At 36.7% G+C, this 25151-nt stretch overlaps 1 long non-coding RNA gene across 1 annotated transcript; it reads right to left on the bottom strand.

Moving 5' to 3' along the window:
- Nucleotides 1-3391: 3391 nt before the first annotated feature.
- LOC138917307 (uncharacterized) lies at nucleotides 3392-25151 on the bottom strand. The gene is made up of 3 exons (XR_011425116.1): nucleotides 25032-25151; nucleotides 9589-9673; nucleotides 3392-3508 (listed from the first exon to the last, which is right to left on the bottom strand). It is a non-coding gene; the product is annotated as an uncharacterized lncRNA (long non-coding RNA).

Raw genomic sequence — 25151 nt, 5'->3', positions numbered from 1 at the left:
TCCAGAGTCGGGGCTGCCACATCCTGTCAGGCTTCAAACCACAGGCTGGAAACTCCACACAGCTGAAAGGGCTGTTTGTCCAGTCACACAGTGTGCTAAATGTGCTGTGAGAAAAGCATTTGGGGACTCGGGGCAATTCTTTTGGTTAACATTGCTAGGATTTCCACAGTGCTTTTGGCTGTACATGCTGTGGCTTCTCCTTCAGCATCTTCTTTGCTCCAAGCTGTGTTATGTTTATGGAAACTTGACGGGCTCTGCCTAGGAACAGCCCCAAAAGCACATTCTCCCATGCCTTTGCCAGGAAAGGAGGATGGAAAGGGAGAAGGAGGAAATGGTGGGAACCAAAACAGCAAGTCTTGGGTGCTCACAAGCTGACCAGTAGCTGTCGGGAAAATAAATAAGGTGCTGATATCTGACAGTCTAAGAGGGAAGAAAGGAAATTAAGTTTTTATTAAAAGAGATAACAGAAATGCTATCAGCCAGGCAGTTTCCTATTGCCTGCTGAGTCCAGGCAATGAGGACTCCCCGTTCTGTAAATGATAAACTGCCAGAAATGGCCTATAGATGCACAGTAAGAGATTCATAGAAGCTTCATTCTACTGCAGATCTTACTCTCATAAAACATTTAAGATACTCTAACCAATTAGATATGAAAAAATTAAAAATTCTATATACATTGCTTAATTTGAGGCCTTGAGCTAGATTTTTCCACATTAAACCCTAGACCACGACCAATTAGAAATATGTATTCAAAAGGCAAAATATTTAATACAATTTTACACGCAAAAAAATGAAGCTGAAGTTCTGACTGAGATTAATATTTATTACAAGAAATTCAAAGTAATATTCCCTGACTCCTTATTAAGATCTTACATTACCATTTATTATGACTTTGAGCAACTCAAAAAAAAAACACAAATAAAAAAATTAAATATAAACTTGAAGTATTAAAAAAAACCCCTGATAATCCCTCCCTTTAGATTAATCCACTTGCCTGTCAAATTTGCTACACAAACTTTGAACTGTTGAAGTAGGCAATATTTCTCACCCCAAATGATACCTACACCTTGAAAACCTTTTATCTTTTTAAAATTGTGAATGGCCCAAATAATTTAGGGTAGAACAAAATAGGAAATAGAGGACTTGCTCCAAATGAGGTAGATATTTTTATTAGCACAAATTAAAGCTGTTCATATGTATCTGCTTCCTTCAGGACGCTGAACTGGGAACAACCAAGAACTCCCAAATAACGTTTCTCACACTTCCCAAATTTAGTATGAAGAATTCCTGGGTTGCAATGAAAGTGGATTTTTTTTTTTCCAAATAGGTTTTCAAATTCAGATATTATGAGCAGTGTTTGGCTGACTACATGATTCGCGGTGGCGAATCCTTCAGTCCTGGCGAAGCAGGAAGATCGGCGGACTTCAGCGCAGTCAGGTTATAAGTACAGACACTCCAGTTTTCACTTTAATGGGTTATTTTGGTGTGGAAAGGGCTGAAGCTTGAGTGAGGAATGAGAAAATAATTGTCTGAGTATGAGAGTTGTGTAGAGTTGCTCTGGATTTTAAATAAAGTTATCTTTGCTGAGCCAAAATCTATACTACATGTTCTGTCGAAAATCATTTCTGATTTCTGAATTTATTTAAAAAATTCTAAGACAGGAATGCAACTTAAATCACATTTAAATTGTATTTAAAATCTTTGGGGGAACAAAGCATGATAAAAATAAACAAGTTTAGGTACTACATGTGTATTCTTTATTGAAATAAAGTACTTAATTCAAGACTGCCCCAGAATATCTGTAGCTCATGTTATATATTCAACAGGAAGCCTATGGCCATGAATTATTAAAATCTCTGAAGAAAGAGATGAATTATGTAAACATAAGACATTGAAATAAGTCTCAATAAGGCACCTGGTTAAGACAGCTCTATAAGTTCACACTTAAACACACAACCTCTTTTCAAAAAGAGAGCAATGGTAGATACAATCGATTAGAAATAACTCAGCTCCAGAAATATGTTCATCATGTACTAGAAGTGGAATCAAACTGCAGAGCAGTAACAGAGCTGAAACTCAGTGCTTTCTGGGTTCTGGGACAGGTTGGCCAGAATGTTGGCTCCTGCAAGGTTAACAGAGTGTAGAAATGCTTCCTGTAAGATGGCAAGCAGAAGCCAGGCTTACTCCCTGAAGCCAGGCCTTGAAGCTAGGACTCTTTTCAAACTCATCATGAAAAGAAGCCAAAGAAAAACAGTGTTGACAACCAAGAGAATCAACAATTAAAACACCAATTTATTCCAAACAAAATTAATTTTAGGGAGTACTTTTACAGTCTTTAAAATAAAGATGCTTACGATGTTCAGTTCACCTTTTTCAACATGGAAAATAAATTACAAAATAAAATGTGAAGAAATGAAGAATGGAAACAGTATGTGAAAAGCTTATTAGAAACCTTGGGGATAAAAAAATGGGCTTAAAAGTCTCAATAAATTGTATAAATGCTGAAATAGGAACAAAGACAGAACTAGTGAATTTTAAGAACTGAGGAATTCACTCAAAGTACACCACAGAGAGAGAAATAGATGAAGAGCAGTTAAGAGCAGGAGGATAATCTAAGAAGCTTACATAAGTCCAAATCGATTTCTGAACAAAGGGAAGGGAGGGAATTATAGATGGATAATGTTTGAAGATAAATAGCTGAGATATTAAATATTTGAAGAAATCCTTGAATCTTCATGTCATGAATACATTCCAAATGCCAAAAAAGATATATAAAAATAAACTCCACATCTAGATACATACTGCAAAAATTGCAGAATATTAAATAAAAGAGAAAAATCTTAAACTACCAAAAAGAAAAGGCTGTTTATTTACTAAGAATAACTCTTAAACTGGGAGAATCTTCAGCCAGCAACAACCAAGGCTAGAAGACAATTTAATAGAATTCAAAAGTATCTTCAAAGTGCTGAGAGAAAATAACTGGTAGCCTAAAATTTTATACCCATCTAAGCTATCACTTAATAATATTAATAATAACAACAGCAAAAGAAAGCAGACACACAAAATCAAGAGAGTTTCACTAAAAGATTAAAGAATGTATGAGAAGAATAAAGCACAAAATTATTGGAAGAAAAAGAAAATATTAAGCAGAAATTCATAAAAATGTGTCAGTAAATATATTAACAGTTAAAATGGTAACTATTTAAAAAATGTAAAACTAAACCCTAAAATGTAAAACTAAACTCTACCTAGTAATAAAATACTCATTAAAAATATTTATACTTATTTATGTGTTATCCATAGAGAGTATAAATATCTTTGGTAAAATTCCTAAATACTTTATATTTACGGGTGCTATGCCTCAAGCACTCCAAGTACTATTCATACTCACCTCAGGATCTTTGCACTTGTTCTTCTCCTTGTTTGGAAATGTATCCTCTTAAATCTTATCACGGCTTTTGTCTCTCACTTTCATTCAAGTCTCTGCTCAAATATTGCCTTTTCAGTGCTAGAAGTCAGAAAGAAGGTGACAAGTCTACTTGAAATAGCCCCTCTTTTATTTGCCACCACATGATAGTATATATTTATTGATTGACTGATAATCTCTCCTCTTTGATTTAAGCCTCGTAAGAGACATTCAGCTAATGCTTGTTGAGTGAGGGAATGGAGAAATAAATGAAAGTAAAAACTAAAATAATGTTAGTACTGACTTCTGAAACCAAATATTTTCTAAAGTATTTATTAAAATAATAATATGGGCTAATAGAGTATTTGGATAGCCATTGTAAACATTATTTTAAGTACTTTGATATTGCCGAATATCTGGAAGAATAATGGACCGTGTTTCCATAGTCAAGCTGCATTCCATACATTATCTCATTTAGTCCTCATAAAAGCATAGCTGATGAAGAAATGGAAACTTAGAAAGATAATGCTAGTTGTTCAAAGCCATTGAGCTAGTGAGTAGTAAAATCAATGTAGTATAACAGAGGTCTATTCGACTCTAAATTCAGTGTGTTTTCTACCACACTGATCTTCCTACTCAAATGCCTCCAAACTACTTATTTTGTGCTTAACTATTAGCTGTGCTTAAGTCAACATCATCACTACCTCCTTGCAAGTTCTCTGCACCACGGAGGAGAAACTGAGAACTCTATTTCCCAGAATCCCCTTTCCTCCATGATTTCAAGTTGGACTTTGCCAGTGAGCGGCTTTCACATGAAAATGAAGGGTGGGAGGGAAGGATGGGCATTATTTTCCCAAGATCCTGGCAGCCAGGCACATAGACAGACCTGAGGTTCACAGCAGCTTTCCAGGGAGCTCCTGAGGACCACCTCCTTCAAAACTGCAGGTGAGATCATCAGAGGCGGCTCTTCTGATCTTTGCTTCCCCAGTTCTTCCAATGTAAGCCTCTGACTGTTATATTAAAACTCTTTATACCTGGGGTCCATAGAGTGGGTTCTGTTTTCCTGACTAAATTCTGAATACATGCATTTTGAATATGATATTTTATCACAACCTCTCTTAGCGTTTTAACAGATGAGAAAACTGAGGCATAAAGAATTAGTCGCTCTCGTGGCGTTATTCATAATAGCCAAGAACTGGAAGCAACCTAGCTGCCCACCAAGGGACAAATGGAGAAAGCAGATGTGATATATATATACACAAGGGAATATCACTCAGCCATAAAAAAAAGATGAAATCTTGCCATTTTCGACAATGTGGACGGACCTTGAGGGTATTATGCCAAGTGAAATAAGTCAGAGGGAGAAAATCAAATACTGTATGATCTCACTCATACATAGAAGATAAAAACAACAACAAAAAAACACACAGAGACAGAGACTGGACTGGTGGTTAACGGGGAACTGAGGAGGGAGGAGGGCGAAAAGGGTGATGGGTGCATGTGTGTGGTGATGGGTAGTAATTAGTCTTTGGGTGGTGAACGTGATGTAATCCACACAGAAATTGAAATATAATTATGTACACCTGAAATTTCTATAATGTTATATACCAGTGTTACCACACACACACACACAAAAGAGTCAGTTGTGCTACATCACAATAAATGACCAGGGATTTATCCCTCAAGTGTGTGCTGATTCTGATTAAATTGGAGGAGTATATTGGGGAGAATGTGGAGGCTGCTGGTCTCAGTGAGAAGCAGGGTCATAATCTCCTGGCTATGTCATTGGCAATACCTGGGTACAGAAGCAGGAAGTGATGGTAAATGTATTTATCAGTCATGTACTAAAATATCAAGGGAATAATAAAATGACAACTCTGGTTTGGCTTTCCGTGACTCACGTTGGTACCCTAGAAAGTCACACTTCGGACAATTTTTTAGCCCTCTGCACAAATCAGGACTAAAGATGTAGTCTCATATGTTAAACATTGTAAGTTAGCTATACCATTATGTTTTATTTTCATATTTTTAGAGGTTTCCAATCATTTTTTATTGCCCATTCAGTTACTATAAATCCTTAGTGGGTGAATAACCCTTCTTCTAAAAGGTTTTTATATTAACATATTTATTTCTGGGCTTACTCAGACAAAACACAGGCTTTTACTAAAAGCCCTTGGTCACTCAGTCAAATGTATCATTCATCCCGTGGTGCTGCACAACCTTAGAGAGGAGCATGTCTCATACATAAGATCAATAATAACTGTAATGTACTCAGCACAAGCAAGATTTGGTACTTCCTTCACGAAAGACTAAAAGACACTAAAAAGAATAGTGTTACTGTTACTGGCACCTTTATTCTTGTTCTACAAGCAATATGCAATTTAATTTGGATTTAACTTCCCTACTCTGTAATCTGCACTTCTTTCAGAATGCCGACATGAAGGAAATGGCATATCAGAAGAGTCTGGCAAATGTGCATTTTAAACATAAGGCAGGCATTATGAGATCTACTATGTGTCTGATCTTTGTTCTTGGTTCATCAGGCCACAATTCATGTCAAGCCATTTATCTTATTTTTATTTCAAGACTACAATTGCTACACTAGGTAGTTTAGCAGTTAGAGAAAATGATTAATAGGTCTCCTTAGCTTCTGATAAATGGTTAGGAATACAAAAATGGAACAAAACTAACAACAACCATAGAATATACAACCAGTGATCCAGAAGTGGAACGGCAGTCCCTCACCTATTTCTGGGAAGGAAGGCAACAATTTGATGCAAATATTTCTGTATTTTCCCACTCAAGGCTCATTGCTTACAAGTCAATTTCTATTATTGTTATTTTCCGATAATGCAGTAGATCAATACTATATTTTAAACAGACTATGTCTTAGAGGTTTTTAAAACTGCCTGCCCAGTGTGTCTAATTTGAGGGTAATGAGTGCCTTGGTTCAGCTAGGGTGTGAGTTCTAATGTCAGTTGTTCCCATTTCACAAGCAGAATGTTTGGCCCACGATTTGTCAGGTGATTATGATCTGCTTATGTCCACTCAGGTGGCCGCTGAATTGCCCGCAATCTGCACCATTAATCAAGATGCCTACTTGGTTGTTAAGGGAACTGAAAACATCAGTTCAGCTATTTTTTCCAATCTGGTGTTTTTCATGTGTTCCGCACTTTATCATGTTAGTTACTTAATTTCTCTGTTTTGCATTCACTTTTCCACTTACAATAGAAAAATGCATCAGTGTATCAGTGTTACCATAGTTTTTAGCCTGCATAAAAATCTGGCAATGCCTTTTAACCTGACCTTGATAAGCAGATTACTAAAATTTTCACAGTAAGAGATGTAGCTGGTCTCCAAAAAATACGTTTAGTTCAGTAGCATCGGAAAAGTGTGAAAACAGAATCATTTTTCTATTTACCAACCGAAATTATGTCCGTGTATTTCCACTATCATTTTCTACTTCATACTTAGTGGAGATACTTAAACAAATGTTAATAATTAGTATAATATTCTTGAGGACTTCGGTTCTTTCTTGAGATAAAAGTTAAAGAGAAAGCTGAGAAATTATCAAATGGGTTTTATCCACAAAGAAAAAATACCTAGAAAATCTAGCTAAAGCAGAACCTATTCTCAATTTTAAAAACGTTTTCTTTAATCCTTTTCAATCTGTTTTTTAAAATAGTAATTAATTAATTCAACAAATATTTAATAGGTACTTAATTTGTTACAGGCCTTTGGATATTTAAAGATCAGAAAACCCTCAAGAAGTTCTAAAAATGGGGATTCACAGTGAATTCAATCCCACGCTCCCTTTCCAACCTGTCTACTCACCAAATCTCAATTTGCTGCCCCCAAATATTGTACGAAAATAATTATAACATTGAAAGGGTGATACCTCTATGAAAAATACATAAAGCAAGCTAGGTAAATTATGCAACACACTCGTGATGTCTTCAGCTAAGTGTAAAACTGTGTACACTTTTCAGGATAGAAAAGTTAATTCAAGGTTTATGATTATAACCTTTAGGAGAGACTGGTCACTATACCATCCAAGTTATATATACGATACTCTATCCCAAGCTATTTTTCCCTGTATACTCTTGTAAAGAGAGAGAAGTTAAACAGCCTTGATAAAGACAAGGACAGGGTATCATGGTGCATGCAGAAGGAGCAACTAAACAGTAACAAGTCCGTCTGAGACTCCTGGCTTCAACAGAAATGTCCTATACAGGGACATCTAGATTTCTCTTTTTCCTGATAAGAGACTGGATCTCTAGAAGGAGACAGTGGCAAGAGATAAACTGTAGGCATTCACTTACTAAATGTTTACTTATTGTATTTCCATTCATGGGACATACGTTCAATAACTATTTCTTGAGTGTCTATCGTGCGCTAGGCATTTGGCATTTAAGAATCCCAGCATCAGTGATGTTTCTGTCCTTGAGAAGAAAAATGAAAATCCTAGCTAGAACCTCAGATCCATTCTTTCCCCCAACATTGATGACTCAAAGTCTTCTAAATTCTGTTTAGAAAAGCCACACAAGTCTGCTTGGGGTGAGCTTCCCAAATCTTCCCTGGGGAAAAAACCTTCCCATTATGAAAATTACACGTTAAAGAAATTAAACTAGCTCTTTCTGGCTTATAAACCATTGTTAAATAAATAAAGAACACCCCAAGCCTGAGGAAAACCCTAAATGACACCTAAAAATACAGATATCTCTGGCAAAGCATATTTAGAAGAAATCACAGAGAAGATAATTTTTTGACCACCTCTCTTTGTTTCTACAGTGTTGGAAACTTGTAAAAGCAAAGACTTCACTTGGAAAAAAGAAAAGCTGTGAGTTATTTCACTTAAATGAAATGCAATTTTACCAGAAAGGATCCTTTTTTCTTTCAAAGTGTGGCAACAGTAATTTAATTTAGGAGGCTGTTAACCCCTGAAGTAACAGATATATAAATCATATTAAAACCACCCAGGAATTTGTAGTGAGCAATGAACTAGATCCCAAGACCAATAAAAGAGTTTGGCTAAGTGACTTATCTAAAATGTACACCAGGTAGCAAAGAAGAGGATCCAGGCTGAATTAAAAGCAAATACTCAGTTTCCTTTTCCTGCTTTTCTATACTTTTCTCTTCACTCAGCCGCAGTTTCAAAGTAATTTTCTGATCCTTTCCAGTAAGATTTCTTTTCTCTTTTCTCTCACCTTTTTTTCTCAGTCAGAGTTTGTCATGAGTTTAGAAACTTCTGAAAAGAACTTAGCCCCATTCAGAAATCAACCCAACTCCTGTCCTCTCAAATATCTGATGAGAAATTCTGCCTGTGTTGAGTGTACTAAATACTATTTTGTCTGATTATATTAAACCAATTATATTGTTCCCACTTAAAATTTTAAAATGCTTTGAGGCAACTATTTTCACATTTCATAGAAAAGGAAATAGGTTTAAGATTCAGAAACTTAGCAGGTGCTCGGAACAACACATATAACAAGGAATTGCTCCTTGTGATTCAAGGTCATATCCTGTTTTTTAAAAATTTAATTCATTTGAAGATATGTAAATAGTGTATTATATATATATATAATAGTATATATAATATAATAATTATATTAATAATAGTATATTTCATGTTATATAAAACAATGAAATATTACATAACCCTTGTATCATTGGTCTATATTGAATTTTTGCTATTTATCATTAGTAATGATGTCTTTGCCAAAAATTCCTAAAAGAATTTTTAGGAATGGTCACTAAATTGACATAGCCACTGGACATGTGCTTTTCACAATCTTGATGTCCTACTTTCAATCTCTGAAATACATTTTAGCCAGTATTTTCTGTTGTGAACAAGAAGAGTGTGGTGCCAGAATAGGGAGCACTGAATTGTCCCAGTTATCAACATTTCAGTAGCCACAAGAGTGCCTCCTGATTTGCTTTCTCCAGAGCTGACCACACTTCAGCATTGCATGCATCAACCCAGGAGTATTCTTCCAGTGTTGGCTTCTCTCCTTTTTGCAAAATCTAAAACTGTAGGAAAATAGCAGACCCACTCGGTGGGCAGCCACTGCACCTGCCTCTAGGTCTTTATGAGACTTCTTTATCCTGTCTTGATGCTTCCACAGAAGGGCGCCCACAGCAAGTTCCTGATCTCAGTCATGCAAAGAAAATGCATTACTTACCAAAAACAATTTTCCTACTTGTAAGAGGCCCTCTCTGAGAAATGGGTACTGGGTAGATTGTTGAGAGTGAAGCTGAATTGGTTTGCTGAGGGACAGAACACAGAGAAAAAGATATAGAGACATATTTTAGCTTTGGTATAATAACAGACAATGGCATATTGTCCTACATGTTTAATAAGGGTTTGATCATTTTTTAAGAAGGAAAAAGTGACAAGATTGAAGAACTTGAATAATTTGGAATGTTAAAAAGAAGAAACACATATTGACAATATTTGATAAATTAAAAAATATAATTTCTTTCATAGAATTTCATAGACAGAAGGCAAAGATATTAAAATTTAAACACATCTTGGTATGCAAAGTTCCATTTTTGGTTACTGAGAGAGTTGCAAGAGGGAAATAATATTAGTTGATAAATAAGAAATAATAGCTACAATTTACTCAGTGGTTATTGTGTGTCAGACATTGAACATTTTACATGAATCACCTCATTGCTGGCAGACATTACTAGTGACTACCCAATAAATACCCTATGTTCTTCCTTACTAACAGGGCACTGAGTTTGTTTGGAGTGGAAATGTGTCCAACCACAAATCCTCTAATTTTCTAGCCTCCATTGTGGCAAGGGGTTTCCATAAGATGCAGTAATAGCCTCTGAGACATAATGGGAACCTACCAAAAAGATTTCCAAAAAAGGAGATGCTACCTCCTTCTCCTTCTCAGACTTGCAGGAGTGACAGCAACCTTGCAACCACAAATACGAAAATCACATGTGAGTAGATGCTCCAGCCCTGGGCTGCCAAATTCCAGGCTTCTTATTATGTGTGAGAAATACATCCCTAATTGTTCAATCCACTGTTAATTGCATTTCTGATGCATACACAATTTCCAACTGATGTATTATTTAATTCCTCCTGTGGAGTAAGTACTAGGTTGAATATATGAAATTTTGACTAACAAAAATGGCAATTTCATTCATTCATTTTTCATAATTCATTTAACAAGTATTTATTGAACATCTACTGTGTACCAAGCTCTAATACATGATAGCAAACTAAAAAAACAGTGCCCCCTATTTTCAAATGTATTACCAAAATATTACTGTCTACTCCCCAGATTTATAAAACTAAATTATAGAACTAGTTAACCAGATTAAAAGGATAATTACCCAAATATGAGTCAGACATGACAGGATGGAAATTATATAGATATGTTTATTTAAACCAAACAGATCATTTCCTTTTAACATCAATATGGGAACAATTCGAAATTCAATATCTTGTGCAGCGGTGCTTATAAAGTTCAGAAAATTGGAACTCTACAAAAATGGGAAAAAGAGAATAGGGCAAGTCCTCTAACAGGCTGCAGTTTAAAAAGAAAAAGAGGCCAAGATTCAGGATCTATGGGTGAGGAGCTTTACTTCCTCTCCAACTTCTCTTTAAAATGTGGGCCACAGACTTTGGACAGCAGCTTCGATCTGAGTTCACATCCAAGTGATTTTTTTTTATAATTTTATTGCCAAGAACAACCAGACTTGGCAGGAAGCTCTGACACACAAGCATTAGTTCCCAAGCAGTACCAACTGTGTCTTCTAAGAACTGTGGTCAGACACTCTAATGAGGCTCTTATGGGGAAAAATAACAATTCTTGACTTGAAATCTAAAAAAGAAAACAAAACAAAAACCAAAAAAAAGAAAAAGAGTTGCTCTAGTTGGTTTTAAAAATTCTTTTGAAGTTGGAGGAATTTCTCTTTATTTTTCTTAATATTCTGCCTCTATGAAATGTTGATTGGGGCAACAAGTGTACTTCCCAAATGTCTACACAGAAAGGACACTCTATTGGTTCAGGAGATCGAGCAGCAATGTTGAGATTTAAAAACCATAAGATTTAACTTGACAGTTGGGGAGAAAATTTCAGTTTTGCTTTGCAAGATTTTTATGAGGATTATCTAATAAGGCTGTGTGCTTTGTCTTCACAACTAGAGGGACTGAAAAAAAAGTGTTAATGAGAACATTGAAGGTTTTCACCAAACAAATATTTAGTAACATTTTAATAAAAATTTCATATAATATTTTAATGGCTTAAGTCTAGCAATTTGCTAATTCCAAGCACTAGCACACCGTAAGAGTCCATTGTAGACAGGATGGCTGTTGAAATACCTCACTCCCCAGGAAAGTATGCTTGTTTAGGTGCTTTCTGGTTTTGTTAAGGTTATTAGCTCATCAGAAAAGTGCTAATCTTTCCTGAGAGGAGTTAAAGGTGGCTTTGGGTCCTGGTCTGCCTGACACCATCTTCTCCAAAGCAGAACATGTGTCCTGCATGCAGGGACCTGAGGAACATATGATCTTGTCCATGTCAGGCAGTACTGCTGTTATAAGGATGGAACCACCACAGAAATAAGAGATAAGAGCAACCACAAATAATCATGTATTAAAGAAAGCAATTTCTTTTAAAAAATTGTTTGATCATTAAAGTTCTATAAAAAAAAATTAACCACAAATAAAGGCTTTCAGATCTGATAATGGACCAGCTCCAACTCATGGAAGAACCATGGTCCAACAATCAACCAAGGATTCCACTGAAAAGAAATACTTGAATTTTACCATCAACTGAAAAAGAAACCTCCTAAAAACAAATAAAAATGTTGGCCTATTTTGATAAGGAAAATAAGGAAAATTTTTAATTAACTGAATGTAATTTGGAATTCTCAAAATTATGAGAGTTTAAAAATAATATGTTTATTTCTAATTATAAGAGAAATATATGTTGACTTAGATAAGTTGGAATACATTGAAACATACAAAGAAAGTAAAGGGTCCCCATAAACCAGTAATCAAAAATGTCCATTGTTAAGAGATTTTGCAATGTATGCAGGTATATGTGTATTTTCTTTTTCTTGTTTGTCTGTATATATATTTAATAAAACGTGTATATATTTAACATAAAAGCTCATATACATTTTTGTCTTTTTTTAAACCTAATGTCATATTTTGAGCAATTTTCCATATCTAGAAAAGTTTTTTCAAAAGCATAACTTTGATATTGCAGATTGTGGCAAACAGACTCTAAGTGTAGCTGGCATTATCCCCACCTCCTGGTGTTCACACTCTTGGGTGTCCTTTGAGTTTGTGTGGGACCTGTGACTTGTTTCTAATAGAATATGTCAAAATTGACAGGGTGTACAAGATTACTCATATGTGAATGTTATTGTGTTATATAAGATGATAGTACTCATCTTTCAGGAGTCTCTGTCTCTCCCTTGTTGGTTTTGAGGAAGTACACCACTACGTTGGGAGTACCGTGTGGACACTAGTTGCTAAGGACAGAACTCCAGGTGACAGCCAGCAAGAAAGTGAGGCTCTTAGTCCTACAGCTGCAATTCTGCCAACAGCCTGAGTGAGCTGGGAAGCAGATCCGTGCCCAGTCCCATCTCAGATGACACTGCAGACCATCTCTGCATCTTGACTGCAGCCTTGTGATATCCTACGCAAAAGATCCAGCTAACCCATGCCAAGACTCCCGATCCACAGAAACTGTGAGACAATGTGTGTTGTTTTAAGCCACTAAGTCTGTGGTAATATTGTTACATAGCAATAGAAATACACAAAGTATTTCACTCTATGTATACACGATGATTTATTTGGCCAAGCCCTTATTGGATGATTAGCTTGTTTTCTAATTTTTTAATTTTTTGTAAATAGTCTGGGATAACCATGCTTGAACATGTATATTTTTGGTTAAGTGATCAATTTTGTGTACGTTTATTATTTATTTAATTATACATTGGATTCTGATATGTTCACTCAGACACATATTTCCTGGCCGCCGATGGGTGTCCTCTAGGATTTCTAAACTGATGAAATGTAACAACAAGCACAATGTACTGAATAAGGCCACAGGATTGCCTAGGGATTATCAAATTGGATAACATCTAGGCATACCAGATGAAAGTTTGCTGAATGAAAGTTTGGGGATATTTGAGTACAAAATTATTCATGCTCAGTAGGCTCTCTAGCAACTTATTATCCAAAGCAAACAAATGTATTTTGTAAAGCATTCCAAACTAAATACACTTGAGATTGAATTTAATAGGGAACGGGGATTTTTTTCCCCCATAGGCCCATAGGCTTAATTGGACCCAATTGATCATCACATTTCTCATTTTAGGCTTATACTTTTGCTTTAAAGATCTGGAAAAGTTATAAAACTTCTTGGGGCATTCCATTCTATAAAATTAATTTCTAATTCTATACAACAGATGTATAAAGCCTGGCTCTGAATGCCATATGCTTGTGAATATTTGTAATACAAACCACTAATAGTAATGTTTTTTAAACTTTTGGTCAGAGAATTGTAGGTATTGACTGTAATTACTGACATAAAGAATATCCAGATCAGCACTACCTTTTTGAGAAAACCAGGGCTACGTAAAAGACTATGATTTACTTGTAGGGACTTCCGTCCAAGCCTCTTCAAGTATTCAAAATCAGGACTAGCTCATACAAAGCCTGCAGGGGGCAGATGGGCAAGTAATGACTGGGGAGGCCAGGGTGAGGGCTGCCGAGGGTCATCAGAAGAATCCTGACTTCATCTATTGCAGGCAGCTACCACTCAGCATTCATGGGGGTGGGCTGAGTAATGGCAGATCTTTGGATTTTTCAAGACAAAGCTGGGAGATTCATGTTTTCCAGTGAATTCTTGTTTTAAATGTGTTACAAGCAAGATCAAATATGTCTACATGCTAGATTCAGCCAACAGGATGCCAGTTTGTGACCTGTAGTCTTAGTTTTCTTCTTAAATATGACAATTGCATGTCTATTTAATAAGTGGGGAAAAAAAAGTAAGTGGAACTGGGAATTAATAGGCACAAACTTGCAAAAAGGGACTTCTAGTCAGGCATAAAACCAATAAATCAACTTATGTGCTTTCCATAGGCCTCACATACTTTCCATAGGATTCAGAACATCACCAAAGGAATTTGCCCTGAAAGTCACAATCACTTGAAATTTTACGACATGTGCTTGTGAGGACTTTTATGAACACTTTTTTGGTGGAATAAATGTTAAAGGTAAATATGCAGAGAATCAATTATTCAAAAAGAAGAAATGAAAGTAACAAATCATATCAAAAAAAGTTCTGTTGATGCTATATCTGGTTGTCATGAATGTAGGCAAACAATTAGCAGACTTTCAGTTCTGCTTTCCAAATACACAGTGTTTGATCACTGAACTAGATAGCGCTCTATTTGGCAATGCTTGCTCTGCATCTTGAATTTCAAAAGCATTGAAGTAAACTTATGAGCCAGCTTTCTTGAAAGAGCTCTCCCATGGTGGACATAAAAAATGCAAAGTGTTCTATGAAAATATGCTTTCAGAGCTACGTGATGCTACATCCAGCCAACCTAAAACTCTTCTCATATAAGCAGGCCAGGTTGTAATGTTCTTTTAATTTTAGCAGAGACCTTGCTTTATATCACTTTCTATGTCAACATCTTTGTAACTTCACATCTTAATTTTAACTAGTCTGGGAAATTAGACAATTGCTTATGCAGTGAGAAATATAGGACAGAACATTCATAGGAGACTTTTTTCCCTAAGTCAGGTTTCTCCTAGATAGTTCTAACACGCTCCATCTTACTGGTGATTTACTCCACTTAACAGCAAAGCGTAGAGAGTTATTGCAAGGGTCTCAAGATTCATGCAGAAGAGGAAAAAGAAAACACAGAGAAGAGCCTGCAGTGGGAAACATACTGCTTTCCAAAGAATAGGAGACAGGAGGGGAGTCTGGAGGAATGTGTGAGTGGGCTTGACCCACGGGTCAGAAGCTAAACAGGTGGGAGAGGCAGAGAGCAGGGCGTGAAACCAAACTGGCTAAAAGAAGCCCTAGTAAGAGACAGCAGACAAGAGAGTAGCAGCCTTCTGAAGTGCAGACATGAGCAGTTATATAATGGATCTGATGGATGTGGTCAAACAGGCTGGATAATTATGCCCCACGTATTCCATTTTGTCCTATATCTCTTAAAAGCAAAACTTTTCTTTCTTTTGGCTTGAAATATCTGAATAATTGCCTCAACTCTCACATCACTCATTCTAATTACTCCTGAATCCATTACCAATCAACCAATCAATAGTTGCCAATCTTAGAAAGATAGTATTGATAGCAGTTTTGTACCTCAGAGGAGAGAATTTTATAGTTAGGAACTTGTGGTTTTTTAGATTACCTGGTCTCATTCTAGAATGTCTTCCAATTTGCTAAAATTTTATGGGTCAAAGGATAGGCGATAAGTGGAAGTTTCACTCTCTTCAAAGCTATCTCTGACTTTAGATTTTAGGACAAACTAAGGTCCAAAACACATTCTGGGGGACCATACACACTTTTTTAAAGCTTCTAAGTCAGGACTCTAATGACAAGTGAATACAGGTATTTTTAAATCACCTATATGCCATAAGCTGATTATATAACTATGTTTCAGAACAGGCCTTTTAAAGGTACAATTTTTCAACTTAAACCACTGAATATACTGTGTTTCTGAATGCCTGATATCAGAGGATATTACAGGTAACTAATGAGTTTGAAAATATCTTTCAAGATTTCTATTTTAATGATTGATAGCCTATTTTTAAGAAAGAGAAGGGATCAAAACCTACATTAACCCCAGAATCCAGGGGATATTATTACCCACAAAACAAAAATATTGAAATATAGATAATACTACATACTTTGTGTCCAGGTAAAAATTAACCCAACAACACCTCCTTCTCTGGGAAGGAATGCTTGCTGATGGACAGACTGTCCAAAAGATGCTAATCAACCCATCCATCTCAGGGTGAAAAGAAACAGATGAGGCAGGGCAACTATCAGCAGGGGTCTGGGTTACATACATAGTATGGTTATTTTACATCGTCCAAATTACTCTGAAAATTCTCAACAAAGAATAAAATTTTTCTAAATCAGCCCCCAAATTAAGATTTTTGCAAATGGTGGTAAACTAAAGTAAGAATCTTAAAGACATTTGAATGTTCTCATCCTTTCAGCAATTCAACTTTTAGAAATAATCAAAGAAGAGTATGAAAATCTTAGTAAAAAGTGTTCATAATAATAGCTTTTTTAAAAATAAAAGTGAAAAATATCTGATTTCCAAAAAACAGTGGACTAGATAATTCAAATAAATTTTACCGAATATTTAAGAACATGCAAACTACCATATATTATTTGGAAAATAAAGCAGAAGGCAGAACTTTTAGAAAGGATTATTTTTATACGTGTGAGAGAAAACTGTACTTTGCTTTATTTCTAAGTTTTCTATAATAGACATATTATAAAAATAATGTTTTTTTCTAACAACAAAAAACTTAAGATTAAGATAAAAAGATATTTAAAGGGCCAGCCCCATGGCATAGTGGTTAAGGCCAGCGTACTCCACTTTGGCAGCCTGGGTTCACAGGTTTGGATATTGGGTGGGGACCTACACTACTTGTCAAGCCATGCTGTGGCTGCAACCCACCTACAAAATAGAGGAAGATTGGCACAGGTGTTAGCTCAGAGCAAATCTTCTTCACCAAAAAAGAAAAAAATTTTAAAAATATTCCCTAGGGGTTAAGAAAGTTGCCTGCCAGAAATAAGCACTCTCCTTCTCCTCTTCCTCCTCCACCTCCTTCTTTTGTTCAAAGGTTAATGCACTTTGTATGTTTCCAGTTGAAATTTGGAGATTCTAGCTCACTGTTGTCCATCATTTTCAATAATTCCTTTGTACTCTTACGTTACAGATTCATTTTCTTCAAACATATTATATTATTATTCTTGGAATTAAAATTAGAATCATTAGACCAGAATAGCCCTGGATTCCCAAAGACAACGGTCTGATACATTTGTAGACATGAGTAGACTTTGACGTCCTGTCCAAGCCTCCCCAGACAGCTTGAGTTGCTGTCTTCTGTTTCTTTAGTTTTCAATGCCAACGCCTTTTTTGTTCCCTGCCTATATTTGAGTAAATCTCTAATTTTCTGTGAATTAAAAAAAAAAGATTACTTGGTACATTTTTTCCTGTCTGCTTGTTTACTTTGTAGTCCAAACTTACAAATATTCAAATTTCCAAGTATTTTAGCTGTACTTTTAATAGCATTGATTACATCCAATAACCTCTTTCTTCTGTTTTCTCTCATTTTTTCTATCAAAAGCAATTTTATCTAATGTCTTATCTTTTTTTATAGTCTGTGTGAAACTGCTCCAATTTAAATAAAGATTAATAATTCTTTTTTCTTTGTAACTTCTGTCATTTGATGTTTTCTTATTCCTTTTAGTTTCCTTTCCTGTATTTTGACCAGTTTACTATTTTCCTGTCTCCATCCCAGAAGCCTTTAGGAACTCTGATTAGTTGTTTTGCATCCCATCATTCTTTTCTCTATAGCGCAATGTTTAAAAGAAATCATCAATAACTGGACAAAAATCCATGGAGGTATACACACGTTCATCTTTCTTTTTCAAGAATTGCAGTGACTCCTAGGGATGAAAGACTTTTTCCAATAAATATTCTATACTTTCTCTTCCATTTGAACTTCACTAACCTTGTCAGAGAAGTGGGTTCTATTTACCATACAGAAGTGGTGGTGACATATGACCTGTACCACAATGGAAAGCAAGAGTTTGAATAAGCAGAAAGTAGAGGAATACTCACTCATAACCTACAATGAAACACAGCAGTTTAAAACAGTGGTTTTGATTAGTGGAAGACAATGTTTGAAAGGTGTTGTCGACACCATCCTTGAAGTCTTATAAACTTCAAGATAAATAGTCTTAGATTGGTGATACAGAGAATCCAATGAAAAAGCCATTGTGCACAGAGGGCTGTAGTCTTTAGCGTGTTTTCCTGGGTCATTAGTGACTTCAGTTGGAGTTAAGCATATTAAAGAGCAAGCGCAAGTTTAAGTGCACATTTAACTGGCTTAAAGATTCTATTTGCACACTCTCTGAAAATTGCACTAGTGAATAGAGCTAAAATCTATTTGAGTCACAGATGTGCTTTAAAGTCTTCCTGGGTAAAAATGGAAAATGTAAAGGGATGCCTCCCTGGCACCCTCTGTTTAGCGTCACTCTTATTAGACTGTTGATTATTACGAAATAAACTTAGACACAGTTAAATTTAGCCTCATGGCTCATCTACCTCCCAAAATTGCTATCTCCTTAAAGAGTGACACACCCCTAAAATATGTACCATATTAAGCCAATTATCTAGTTGGTATATTTCCTGTCTGACATAACCACGCTTTGGCTTAGAGATCAATTCATTGGGAAATCTTCTAAACTCTCAGAAACTGAATTACACAATGAAAAGTGTATCTACATGCAACAAGATATCAAACTGGATTTTTTCTATTATCTTTTAATTGGGAATAAGGCCCAAAGATGAGGGAAAAGATGCTAGTTATCCCACAATCTAAGTTTGGAGAGACACCAGTGAACCCCCAGCAGTTAGAAGCAGTTCTCTAACTGTGAGGCTGACTGAGAGAAGCAGAGGTGTGTTCCCACTACCAATATGATCGTCTTCATCCCTACCCCAGTTTACCTAAGAAAGGGAGGAGTACGGTTGGATTTTGAGTTTAATGTTTGTGGGGAAAGTGCTTTCCTCTACGAAACCAGGTGTGTATGGAGAAGGGAGCAGTCCCAAAGAATCACTCATAAAGAGAGTGCTGAAAGAAGGAGACACTGGCACCTCACCCCTGGATGAGTGCTTATTAAGCTGCAGAATCCACAGGCCTACCCTGGGGCAGCCAACAGAATGGAGTGTGATGACAATATTCTTGGAAAAGATGTTTGGAAGTTTCCATTTCTAGCATGTTGTCATTTTAAGTAACCACCATGTTGTCTGCCCCATAGGGAAGAGAAAGAGAGGCATAAAATTTATTTCATAACATTTTGGAGACTTATTGAACACAAAACCTGGTCCAGGAATTTCTACCAGTATGAGGCCTCGCTGGAGTAGCTCACTGCATGGGAGTTTGAAAGAAACATAATGTCAGGTGCCTGGAAAAAAGAGGATGTCCTTCCAGTCTTTGCTGGCCTCAGAAGAACACAGAAAGGAAGCCAAGCACTTCCTATGGCTCCATATATTGGAGAATTTAGGGTGAATAAAGGGAGGAACCACGTAGAATCTATGAGGCTACTGGGCCAAGCAAAGGGACACCCAACCCAGAAAATGGATTGTGGCATATACTAATTGGCTTTGGCAGAGACAAAGGAAGCAACTCAGTGATCCCTCTTAGGGAAGGATGGATTTTCAGCAAGAGAGGAGGCTAGGGAGAAGGATATTATTCCAGGAAACAGGGGGGACTACAAATCAACCATGGCCTCCAGTATCAAATAGAAGCAGACTGAACTAGAACAAGCCAGAGACACTTTCCATACTGACATGCCATGGCCTCATAAGCAGGGTCATGTGCTCACTGATAGTGGGCAAGAAGGTGGCCCACAAAAGACAGAGTCCAAAGGGAGGAGAGGAGGGAGATCGACCAGAGAAAATACAGAGGAATTGTCTAAGGGGCAGATCTTGTCTCTTCCTTCATCTCAATTTCCGCCACCATATCCACAGCGAAGGCTGGTCCTGGTGGAGTGTGAGTGGAGGTTGGGGAATTGGGGAAGAAGTCAAGCTTGGAATTGAGTTTGAGACTGATCTTATAAAATGAACAAGACTGAGTTTGAGGTTTAAGCAGCAACTGAGAATGTCTTAAACCAAAAAGGGCTGGAAAGTTAAGAAATCTGACCAAGATTTCATTACAGAAAAGCAGAATTGTCGTTATAGCTCAATTGGGGGAAGTTGCAATTAAAACACTCAATAAACTGGCTAATACTGCATGGAAGTGAATTGGAAAATGAATGCACTTCCATTCCTCACTCCACAGCTTAAGAAGAGCGTGACGACCTTGAAGTGGCCACTTATTAGTCTCATCTCCAAATCAGGGTATAACTATGTCAATTTGTTTAAAAATCAAAGTGCTATCCAAGCTCTACTCTTGAGTATAGCATGCGTGTTAAAAATATGAACTTTGGAATCAGAAGGTCTTGGAGTGGAATTCTGTTAGTAACTGGGTCACTTTAATCCACTGGAACCTCAGTTTTTCCAACCAAAGAAGTGGGGATAATTATACTTACTTCAGACAGTTGATATAAACATTGATTGGAATAATGTATGAAAAATACTTAGTCCTTAGTAAGCACTCTATAAATGCTATCATTGTTGATATAAATAAAACATTTCTCTGCCTTTATGTCTAAATGACAGTCACAATCACAGTGAAATTCAACTATTGTCAGCACACTAACCTTTCTGCTCTGTTCCAATTAAAGGTGCCAAGGCCAAGTTGGCTCATGTTCATAATGGTGCCCTGTAACAATATTGATGGACAAAAAAATCTTCCTGAGATACTTAGAAAAATATAAAATATTGGAAGTGCTTATTAGCAGACTAACATTTTAAAGGGAGATCACTATTTAAATGAATCATTGTTCACATATGATTCAAGATGTAGGTGAGAAAGTAAATACTACTCTTATAGTACCTAGACAGTTCTTTCCTTGAAGAGTTTTTCTTCCTTTCCCCCTCATTTGATTTATACTCAATTTTAATTTAGTTCCTTGTATGTGGAACTCCGCCAAGGTTGGGAGGACTGAAATTCGATCCACTTCTAAATATTTGTTAACAAAACTCTAGTGTTTTTCGGAGTCAGTATTTCAATGCACTTGCCTCCCCTACCCACTAAGGGCTGACGCCAGCAGCCCGGGAAGCAGGAGTAATCTACAACTGTCTAACCAGCTGTTGGCACAGCGGAGAAAAATATTTGACTATGCAAATGTCCTCAACTTGCAAAACTGAGGAAAAAGCACAAAATAGAATGATTTGAAAAAGTATTCAGAAACACTGTGGCAAAGATTTTCTGTGGCTATCCTAAAACACTTCCTAGGATCTGTCTTTTGCCACCTCACTGTCTTTCCTCTCTTCTAAAGGTGATTTCCTCAGTCTTTTCCTCTAGATGTAGGTGTAAAAATTTGATACTCATTCTGTTCTATGTTAACAGTAACACGTAAGTCTTTCGGTCTCAATCAAAGTTATGGAACAAGGTTTTGCTGGGTGCCTGGACTGCCATAGTTAATTTTTAGGAATATTCTTACCTACTATGTCTTCCCACTCCCATGTGCTCAAAATAATACTGCCAATAGAATAATTTCTATTTGCAGAATCTCTAATTCCAACATTTCTAATATCACCCCACCACTATCACCAACACACACACATGCGCACACACACGCTTCAGTCTTTCCTCAGGCAAACTGAGATTAAGTCACAAGCACAGGTGGCATTGATGAGCCCAGAAGTGTTAATAGAAATGGAATATAAAGAAAAGTGTTGAAAAAGAAGTTGGAAAGAAGAAGGGAGAAACTTTGGGCTTAGAACTAAAAGAATGAGAGAGCTGAGAGCAGTGAGTGTTCTAAGTTCATCTGAAGAGCCAATCTGTCCCATGAATTGCTTTTAATTCTTTTGCTCAAGATAAGCTGATTATGGAAACTTTCAGAATTCCCTTTGTGGTTCATTTTTTTCCTGCTTGGAACTCCCTTCATTTCTGTTTCGACTAAAAATTATCTTCTACTCTCACTTCAATTTGCCAAAATTTCACTTCCAATCAGTTCAATTCATTCTCTCTAGAATGGGTTGATTACACACAAATGATATACCAAGATGATGCTGGCCATCTTTAGATAAGACTACCTAAGACAAATCCCCTAATAGCTCATCATTTAAAAAATACATCAGAAATATTGTTTTTCTAAAATATGTATATGTCCATTCCTGTCCTAACACAGTGTGCTCCAATGCCTGAGAATATTTAGTTGGGTACTTACCTAGACCAATGACAGCTGATTTGATTGGAGAGAGACTGAACTTCAAAGCCCAGACCTCTCAGAAAGACGTACAGTGAGTAAGGAAAGGAAAGACTTGGAAGATTCAGAGCTGAGATGGAAGCAGTGTTTTCACACTGCTACAAAGTTTGCACAGTTCAGAGTTCTCCCAAGCTTGTACCAATAGAAGCATATCAAAAACAGCAAAGGTCATTCATTGCTTCCTGTTGTGCTTCATGGGCTTTATAAACACACAACAAATCTTGATAAGCACCCTGACAATTAAGCACTAAAATCATCATGCAGTGGACATTTGCTTTTGCCTCCCTAGCATCTATTTCCTCATTTTGGAAAAGTAGGCTCCAAATTTTGATTGGGGATCTATCCATTCCCTACTCTCAGTCCATCTGTTAGGATGGGGCTCTATGCTCAGCTCCAGGAAATAGAGCATCTGACCTGGCCCGGGTGTCCTACACACTTCATGCCCTGGAACACAGAAAGTGGTTGGGGATGGGCAAGTCTTGGGAGAGTGGAAAGGTGCTTTTTAACTGACCTTTAACCTGAAATGTTGTAGCTTGTCATGGCTTCCCATCACAGCAGGAGAGACTTATGAGAATAGAGCCAATATAGAGCAAAGGGAGCTGAGATATGAGAGAGAGAAACAAGATCCTAACTGAGTTGCCATGACATTTTTTGGGTCCCAGCTCAAATTGAATCCAAAATTCATGCCAACACCTTAAAATATACTTGCTCAAGGACATACAGTTAAGTGGCAGACCTGGATTTTGAATCCAAGTCTCTTGCTCTCAAAATACCATATTCTTCCAATTAAACATGAGGTTTGAAGGCAATGGTTTCCCTTGAGGAGTATAATGGTTACTTTTATGTGTCAACTTGGCTAGGCTATATTGCTCAGTTGCATGATCAAACACTAGTCTAGATGTTGCTGTGCAGGTATGTTGTAGATGTGATTAATATTCACAATCAGTTGACTTTAAGTAAAACAGATTTTGACTTTAAGTAAAACACTTTCCAGCCTCTACAATCATATGGACCAATTACTTTAAATCTCTCTCTCTTCCTCTCCCTCTTTCTATATACATTCTGTTTCTCTGGAGAACCCTGACTGAAACAAAGAGTAACTGAAGGCCACCCACAGACTGTGGGAAAGTGCCAAAGTAAATATATTTCTCTCCCTCAATGAGTCATTTCCTAGATGACTTTCCAGAATAAGACAAGAAGGACAAACCTCCGTGATTAAGGTCAGAAAGATGCTATTTCTGTCAAGTGCCTCATGAGAAATTTTGTTTGCTTTTTTTAAAGTGAAAAAAGTCTATAGATATTTAAAAATAATTCATGTCAAATTGTCCCTGTGCAATACTTTTTTAATGCAGACTAACTTTGAAAATAAAAGGCAACTAAAAAGCATTGGTTCGGATAGGTGTGAGCAGATATTCTTATTCTTTCAAAGAGTTTGACAGCATGTTAGTGCAGGGATAGAGTCTGGAAGGAGAACTGACCAATTCTACCTTGATTCACACTTGATTTCTCATATCATCCTTTCCTGTATTCATAGCATCCACTCAAAAGATGCAGCATTGTTCAATATAGTGTAGAATGTAAGTGAATGATCAGCTTGGCTTCACAGCAACTGTGCTGACATTTGCTAAAATGACCAAACCCAATGGGATAAATAATTCACAGTTTCCCTGAAAGACATAAGGGACAGGCTCTGACGGGTTGATAAAGAAGACTGCTGCTCTTTGCATCTGCTTTCAAAGGACGGAAAACTTGTCAACTCTATCCTAGTTGTTAAATAAACCATGAAATTCACAACCCCAAATTGAGATTCTTGTTTCCAGCCACAGCTATTCTTAATTTCTTTTCCACCGATACTACAGCATAGAGAGATAAGTCAGATGATTTGCAGCTCGAAGTATAAAAGAAGTTTCAGAGAGACAATAGGAAAAAAGAAGGTTTGGTGGGTTTGGAAAATTCTCTTTCTTTTAGTACACTACAAAATGTGAAGCAAAAGCACAATGGCTTAATGAGTTTCTGTCTCTGTACTGTGACAAATCTACAATTTGGCCATTGTAAAAGTAATGATATGTTTCATTAATTTCATATGTTCTTTTAATAGAGTATTTGGAGAGAAGGCATTTTTGCTTTAGAAATTAGAGCAAAGAAATAGTGATAAAAGCTTCAAGTTGGTGTTCAGTACTTCCTGGAATACATTAATAACATTCAACCCCCTTTTCAAACACACAGACAAATCTCAAAATGATGCTTTGTGTTCCCAGTCATAATCCTAATAATGGAAGATGAGAAGTCCTTACCTAGTCTCTCCCCACAATCCACCCCCCGACACACCGCTTGCACATGCACACACACAAAAACACACTACACTTTTTACTAGTACATTTGGATCTGAAAGTGAGCATTCTATAACCCCCATCCATCTACTCAGGCACTTGTGGGCAATATCCTCTGTGCCATTTCCAAATCCCCTATGGGGACCTTTTCACAAACAAGTCACATAGTTCCCATGGTCTCACCTTGCCTTTTCACAAATATCCTCATGCTGGGCTTTCTTAGGTTGGATCCTCCAGAAGCTGACCCCAGACAAAGGTTTGAATACAAGAACTTTATTTGTGAAGGGATCCAGGAAGCACCTG

Source organism: Equus caballus, chromosome 14 (assembly GCF_041296265.1).
Source record: "Equus caballus isolate H_3958 breed thoroughbred chromosome 14, TB-T2T, whole genome shotgun sequence".
In the NCBI taxonomy this organism is placed as follows: Eukaryota; Metazoa; Chordata; class Mammalia; order Perissodactyla; family Equidae; genus Equus; species Equus caballus.
The sequence above is the reverse complement of the archived record's forward strand: the minus strand, read 5'-3'. Positions and strand labels throughout refer to the sequence as shown.